The sequence below is a fragment of the Salvelinus namaycush genome, chromosome 36 (assembly GCF_016432855.1).
Source record: "Salvelinus namaycush isolate Seneca chromosome 36, SaNama_1.0, whole genome shotgun sequence".
Taxonomy (NCBI): domain Eukaryota; kingdom Metazoa; phylum Chordata; class Actinopteri; order Salmoniformes; family Salmonidae; genus Salvelinus; species Salvelinus namaycush.
Genome location: NC_052342.1, coordinates 13,471,085 through 13,478,903, shown reverse-complemented (window position 1 = coordinate 13,478,903; position 7,819 = coordinate 13,471,085).

The window sequence follows — 7,819 nt, the reverse complement described above, 5'->3', positions numbered from 1 at the left end:
ATGACGGATCACCACCTCAAGCTGAACCTCGGCAAGACGGAGCTGCTCTTCCTCCCGGGGAAGGACTGCCCGTTCCATGATCTCGCCATCACGGTTGACAACTCCATTGTGTCCTCCTCCCAGAGTGCTAAGAACCTTGGCGTGATCCTGGACAACACGCTGTCGTTCTCAACTAACATCAAGGCGGTGACCCGTTCCTGTAGGTTCATGCTCTACAACATTCGCAGAGTACGACCCTGCCTCACACAGGAAGCGGCGCAGGTCCTAATCCAGGCACTTGTCATCTCCCGTCTGGACTACTGCAACTCGCTGTTGGCTGGGCTCCCTGCCTGTGCCATTAAACCCCTACAACTCATCCAGAACGCCGCAGCCCGTCTGGTGTTCAACCTTCCCAAGTTCTCTCACGTCACCCCGCTCCTCCGCTCTCTCCACTGGCTTCCAGTTGAAGCTCACATCCGCTACAAGACCATGGTGCTTGCCTACGGAGCTGTGAGGGGAACGGCACCTCCGTACCTTCAGGCTCTGATCAGGCCCTACACCCAAACAAGGGCACTGCGTTCATCCACCTCTGGCCTGCTCGCCTCCCTACCTCTGAGGAAGTACAGCTCCCGCTCAGCCCAGTCAAAACTGTTCGCTGCTCTGGCACCCCAATGGTGGAACAAACTCCCCCACGACGCCAGGTCAGCGGAGTCAATCACCACCTTCCGGAAACACCTGAAACACCACCTCTTTAAGGAATACCTAGGATAGGATAAAGTAATCCTTCTAACCCCCCCCCCCTTAAAAGAGTTAGATGCACTATTGTAAAGTGGTTGTTCCACTGGATATCATAAGGTGAATGCACCAACTTGTAAGTCGCTCTGGATAAGAGCGTCTGCTAAATGACTTAAATGTAAATGTAAATGTAAAATAGATTTACCACATAGTGCCTATGCATTTAAACATGTGAAAGCAACAGCAAATAGTTCAACAAGAAAAGCACTCTCCAATGGCGGGAATTTGGAGAGTGCAAGTTAAGAACAGCGCTTATGGTGCTTCCTTGCCACATTAGATTTGAACAATAAATTCCAAATGCAAACTTCATAAGTAAATGATCAATATCAAGCAATCGTTACATACCAAAAGACCAGTAGAACTATGCTAGTAATTGTTGCCCCATTACTGGTTAGCTTGCAAAGTAAACAGTTCATATTCTTGATCAGCAAACAATTTTTGGAGTTGCATATTTATTTTTATGGCAAACCTCTCACTACAATTTGACGTTTGCGCTGCACTGGATCCTGTAGCTGTCCAGCAAATCATCAATCTGTTCACTAGCTCACTAGACATGTGTTGATTGACAGTTTTCTGGTCCAATCGGAGTGCCAATCTGTTGCATTTTTTTTTTTACAAGGGCGATGATGAGGCTACTGTCTCTGGCTGCGTGTAGATTAATCCATGTAGACTGTGCCACAAAATGAGTGACAAAACATTACAAAACCTGGCCAGATAATTTCAAGTCATCAGTCTCAAGCCAAAATCTAGTCTGGAGTCTTGAGGCTCCAAGTCCAAGTCAAGTCTCAAGTTATTTTATTTTCTATCAAGTCCAGTCTCAAGTCATCAAATGTGTGACTTGAGTCAGACTCAAATCCAAGTCATGTGACTCCAGTCCACAACTCTGGTTCAGAGCGTTGGACCAGTAACCGAAACATTGCTGGTTCGAATCTCTGAGCCGACTAGGTGAAGAATCTGTCGATGTGCCCTTGAGCATGGCATTACCCTAATTGCTCCTGTAAATCAGTCTGGGTAAGTGCTAAACGACTAAAATGTAAATGTAAAATGTAGCTCTATATCCATTCATCCATTTCCATCTAGACTGCATCATGTCTGTCTGTCTACTGTAACTAACCTACTTGACCTGGTATAGCTGATATCAAGGCCACTTATTGTAGAATCCCTAGTAGGTGGTAGGTAAATGAATGAGTGATGTCTCAGTGTTCTTCTTGGTAGAAGTCCTCCAAGAAACATTAGAGAGGGCCAAGAACCCCAGGGAGGACCTCCAGGGTGGAGTAGATTCTAGACTCAAGACATTTCAGTCTAGCAACTCTAGAGCTCTCAGTCCAAATCAGGTTAGAATGTGGATAATCCAATGGATTATGCTTTTGGTCGAATGGTCAAAATTGTCAACAAATATGGTCAATATTACTTTTTTTTGCATTTTCATAGGCTTCTACCAACATAAAGACCCTCTTAAATGTTGTTTAAAAGAAGTTCCCAGCAGCCTATGTCCATAGGTGCAGCTGCGGTACTAAAAATGTGTTCCTGTACCCAAGAAAATGAAGCTAACTGAACTAAATGACTATCGCCCCTGGCACTCACTTCTGTCATCATGAAGTGCTTTGGGAGGCTAGTTAAGGATCATATCAGCTCCACCTTACTCGACACCCTAGACCAGGGATGGGCAACTCCAGTCCTGGAGGGCCTGATTGGTGTCACACTTCTTCTCCATCCCTAGCAAACACAGCTGATTAATCAAATTGCATTCTAAACTGAAGATCATGATTAGGGGATTATTGTGCAACTGCGTCCTGGACCTCCTATCAGGACGACCTCAGGTGGTGAAGGTAGGCAACAACACCTCTGCCACGCTGATCCTCAACACGGGGGCCCCACAAGGGTGCATGCTCAGCCCCCTCCTGTACTCCCTGTTCACCCATGACTGCGTGGCCACAGACGTCTCCAACTCAATCATCAAGTTTGCTGATGACACAACAGTGGTAGGCCTGTTTACCAACAACGACGAGACAGCCTATAGGGAGGAGGTGAGGGCCCTGGTGGATTGGTGCCAGGAAAATAACCTCTCCCTAAACATCAACAAAATGAAGGAGCTGATCGTGAACTTCAGGAAACAGCAGCGAGAGCGCATCCCCATCGACATCGACGGTGCTGCAGTGGAGAGGGTAAAAAGCTTCAAGTTCCTCGGTATGCACTTACAAACTGAATTGGTCCATCCACACAGACAGTGTGGTGAAGAAGGCGCAAAAGTGTCTCTTCAACTTCAGAAGGCTGGAGAAATTCGTCTGAATTTAGTCACTGTTACTAGATGGCTACCATCCGATACTCTACCCTGCACCTAAGAGACTGCTGCCCTATGTACATAGTCATTGAAAACTCGTCAATGTAATAAGGTTTTCATAATGTGTTACCCACTTCAAATGTACCCTTGACTTTCACATACTGTTGCGTTATAGCCTTATTCTAAAAAAGATTAAATAAAAAATGTTCCTCATCAATTTACACACAATACGCCATAATGACAAAGCAAAAACAGGTTTTTAGAAATGTATTGAAAATAAAAAACAGAAATACCTTATTTACGTAAGTATTCAAACTTGAAATTGAATTCAGGTGCATCCTGTTTCCATCGATCATCTTTGAGATGTTTCTACAACTTGATTGGAGTCCACCTGTGGTAAATTCAATTGATTGGACATGATTTGGAAAGGCACACACCGTTCTATATAAGGTCCCACAGTTGACAGTGCATGTCAGAGCAAAAACCAATCCATGAGGTCTAAGGAATTGTCCATAGAGCTCCGAGACAGGATTGTGTTGAGGCTCAGACTTGGGGAAGGGTACCAAAACATTTCAGCAGCATTGAAGTTCCCCAAGAACACATTGGCCTCCATTCTTAAATGGAAGAAGTTTGGAACAACCAAGACTCTTCCTTGAGCTGGCCACCTGGCCAAACTGAGCAATCAGGGGAGAAGGGCTTGGTCAGGGAGGTGACCAAGAACCCGATGGTCACTCTGACAGAGCTCCAGAGTTCCTCTGTGGAGATGGGAGAACCTTCCAGAAGGACAACCATCTCTGCAGCACTCCACCAATCAGGCCTTTATTGTAGAGTGACCAGACAGAAGCCACTTCTCAGTAAAAGGCACATGACAGCCTGCTTTGAGTTTGCCAAAAGGCACCAAAAGGACTCTCAGACCATGAGAAACAAGATTCTCTGGTCTGATGAAACCAAGATTGAACTCTCTTGCCTGAATGCCAAGCGTCATGTCTGGAGGAAACCTGGCACCATCCCTACGGCGAAGCATGTTGGTGGCAGCATCATGCTGTGGGGATGTTTTTCAGTGGCAGGGACTGGGAGACTAGTCAGGATCGAGGGAAAGATGAACGGAGCAAAGTACAGAGAGATCCTTGATGAAAACCTGCTCCAGAGCGCTCAGGACCTCAGACTGGGGCAAAGGTTCACCTTCTAACAGGACAACGACACTAAGCACACAGCCAAGACAACACAGGAGTGGCTTCGGGACAAGTCTCTGAATGAGTGGACCAGCCAGAGCCCAGACTTGAACCTGATCGAACATCTCTGGAGAGACCTGAAAATAGCTGTGCAGCGACGCTTCCCATCCAACCTGACAGAGCTTGAGAAGATCTGCAGAGAAGAATGGGAGAAGCTCCCCAAATACAGGTGGGCCAAGCTTGTAGCGTCATACCCAAGAAGACTCGATGCTGTAATTGCTGCAAAATGTGCTACAACAAAGTACTGAGTAGTACTGAGTAGAGGGTCTGAATACTTTTGATATGTTATTTTTATTTGTAATATATTTGCTAAAATTTCTAAAAACCTATTTCTGCTTTGTCATTATGGGGTATTGTGTGTAGATTGATGAGGGGGAAAAACGATTTAATACAATTTTTGGCTGTAACGTAACAAAATGTGGACAAAGTCAAGGGGTCTGAATTCTTTCCGAATATATTGTATACTGTATTCTAGTCAAGGCTCATCCTATAAAATAGCCTGGTCTCATAAACTAGATGTAACATAGTAAATGTAAACCCAAGACACTCAAATGAGTGTGATATGTTACATTTGCTATAGTTAATTAAGTAGGGTGGATGGTTGGGGTGGATGGGTAGATGTATAACACGATCGTCTAGCAACCCTAAGGTTACGAGTTCGAAACTCATCACGGACAACTTTAGCTAATTATCTAATGACTTTTCAACTACTTACAACTTTGCAACTACTTAGTATGTTAGCTAACCCTTCCCCCAACCCTAAACTTAACCCTTTAACCTAACTCCTAAACTTAACCCCTAGCCCTTAGCCTAGCTAACATTAGCCATCTAGCTAACATTAGCCACTTACCCACCTAGCTAGAATTCATAATGTATCACAAGTTTTGCAAATTCGTAACATATAATACAAAATGGGTTATGGACATCAGCAAATAAATACATACAATACAAAAAGTTACATATCATACTAAAAGGATCATCAAGGATTTACATACAGAAAAATACAAAATGCTCTGAGACGAGGTTGGATATAACTACTGCTGTACACACCCTTCCTATTCATTTACTGTCCATACTGTCTATACACACGATTATATACAGTTGAAGTTGGAAGATTACATACACCTTAGCCAAATACATTTAAACTCAGTTTTTCACAATTCCTGACATTTAATCCTAGTAAAAATCCCTGTCTTAGGTCAGTTAGGATCACCACTTTATTTTAAGAATGTGAAATGTCAGAATAATAGTATAAAGCTGAAAAATAAAAGATTTTTCAGCTTTTATTTATTTCATCACATTCCCAGTGGGTCAGAAGTTTACATACACTCAATTAGTATTTGGTAGCATTGCCTTTAAATTGTTTAACTTGGGTCAAACGTTTCGGGTAGCCTTCCACAAGCTTCCCACAAAAAGTTGGGTGAATTTTGTACCATTCCTCCTAACAGAGCTGGTGTAACTGCGTCAGGTTTGTAGGCCTCCTTGCCCGCACACGCTTTTTCAGTTCTGCCCACACATTTTCTATGGGATTGAGGTCAGGGCTTTGTGATGGCCACTCCAATACCTTGACTTTGTTGTCCTTAAGCCATTTTGCCACAACTTTGGAAGTATGCTTGGAGTCATTGTCCATTTGGAAGACCCATTTGCGACCAAGCTTTAACTTCCTGACTGATGTCTTGAGATGTTGCTTCAATATATCCACAGCATTTTCTTTCCTCATGATGCCATCTATTTTGTGAAGTGCACCAGTCCCTCCTGCAACAAAGCACCCCCACAACATGATGCTGCCAACCCCGTGCTTCACAGTTGGGATGGTGTTCTTCGGCTTGCAAGCGTCCCCCTTTTTCCTCCAAACATAACGATGGTCATTATGGCCAAACAGTTCTATTTTTGTTTCATCAGACCAGAGGACATTTCTCCAAAAAGCACGATCTTTGTCCCCATGTGCAGTTGCAAAACGTAGTCTGGCTTTTTATGGCGGTTTTGGAGCAGTGACTTCTTCCTTGCTGAGCGGCCTTTCAGGTTATTTCGATTATAGGACTAGTTTTACTATGGATATAGATACTTTTGTAACTGTTTCCTCCAGCATCTTCACATGGTCCTTTGTTGTTTTTCTGGGATTGATTTGCACTTTTCACACCAAAGTACGTTCATCTCTATGAGACAGAACACGTCTCCTTCCTGAGCGGTATGACGGCTGTGTGGTCCCATGGTGTTTAGACTTGCGTACTATTGTTTGTACAGATGAATGTGGTACCTTCAGGCGTTTGGAAATTGCTCCAAAGGATGAACCAGACTTGTGGAGGTATACACATTTTTTGAGGTCTTGGCTGATTTCTTTTGATTTTCCCATGATGTCAAGCAAAGATGCACTGAGTTTGAAGGTAGGCCTTGAAATACATCCACAGGTACACCTCCAATTGACTCAAATTATGTCAATTAGCCTATCAGAAGCTTCTAAAGCCATGACATAATTTCTGGAATTTTCCAAGCTGTTTAAAGGCACAGTCAAATTAGTGTATGTAAACTTCTTGACCCACTGGAATTGTGACACAGTGATTTATAAGTGAAATAATCTGTCTGTAAACAATTGTTGGAAAAATTACTTGTGTCATGCACAAAGTAGAGGTCCTAACCGACTTGCCAAAACTATAGTTTGTTAACAAGAAATTTGTGGAGTGGTTGAAAACTAGTTTTAATGACTCCAACCTAAGTGTATGTAAACTTCCCACTTCAACTGTACCTACTGTACAGTACATATATATTTATATTCCGAACGCTGACATTAGTCTTTCTGATATTTCTTAATTTCTTGATTTTTATTTGGGGGATTTGTGTGTATTGTTAGGTACACTGACTGCAGTGTTGGAGCTAGAAACATAAGCATTTTGCTGCACCTACGATAGCATCTGCAAAATACATTATGTGTACCTGATCAATACATTTTTATTTGATTTTAATTCCGATTCTAAGAATCTGAATCAAGATATATTTTCTGAGTCTGAAGTTCCAAGAGAGGGATGTTCCATTTTGGATGTTCTAAAGCTGGCTCAACAAAATGAAAGGAGCATTCCCAAATCTATTTTGACAAATTGGGCCATAGGTGATCACAGACTGTGTTTGTGAGATTACAGAGTTGGTGACGTATAGAGAGATACATTTTGCCCAAAAATAAATGTAGGCCCTATTGTCCTTTCCATTTTAATTGGCTATCAAATTAAAATGAATGTGTTATTTGGTTTATTTTTCTTTGTGAAATGTGAGGTGACCATGCGTAGAATTTTTTTAATTAGCCCATCTTACATTTTAAAAAACATATAGGCCTATTGACCTTTTGTCTGACAAACACTTGTAATGCATGATGTGCTCATGATCCTCCACGCTTTCCCCCCTTTTTTTTATTGCAGAAAAACCAGTATACATGCAAGAAGTATACAAACAGACAATGATAACATATGCTAGGGGGCACAACACATTTCAGATTATACAAAAACATTCAAAGAAACACATATATTGATTGTTTTAACAGCTT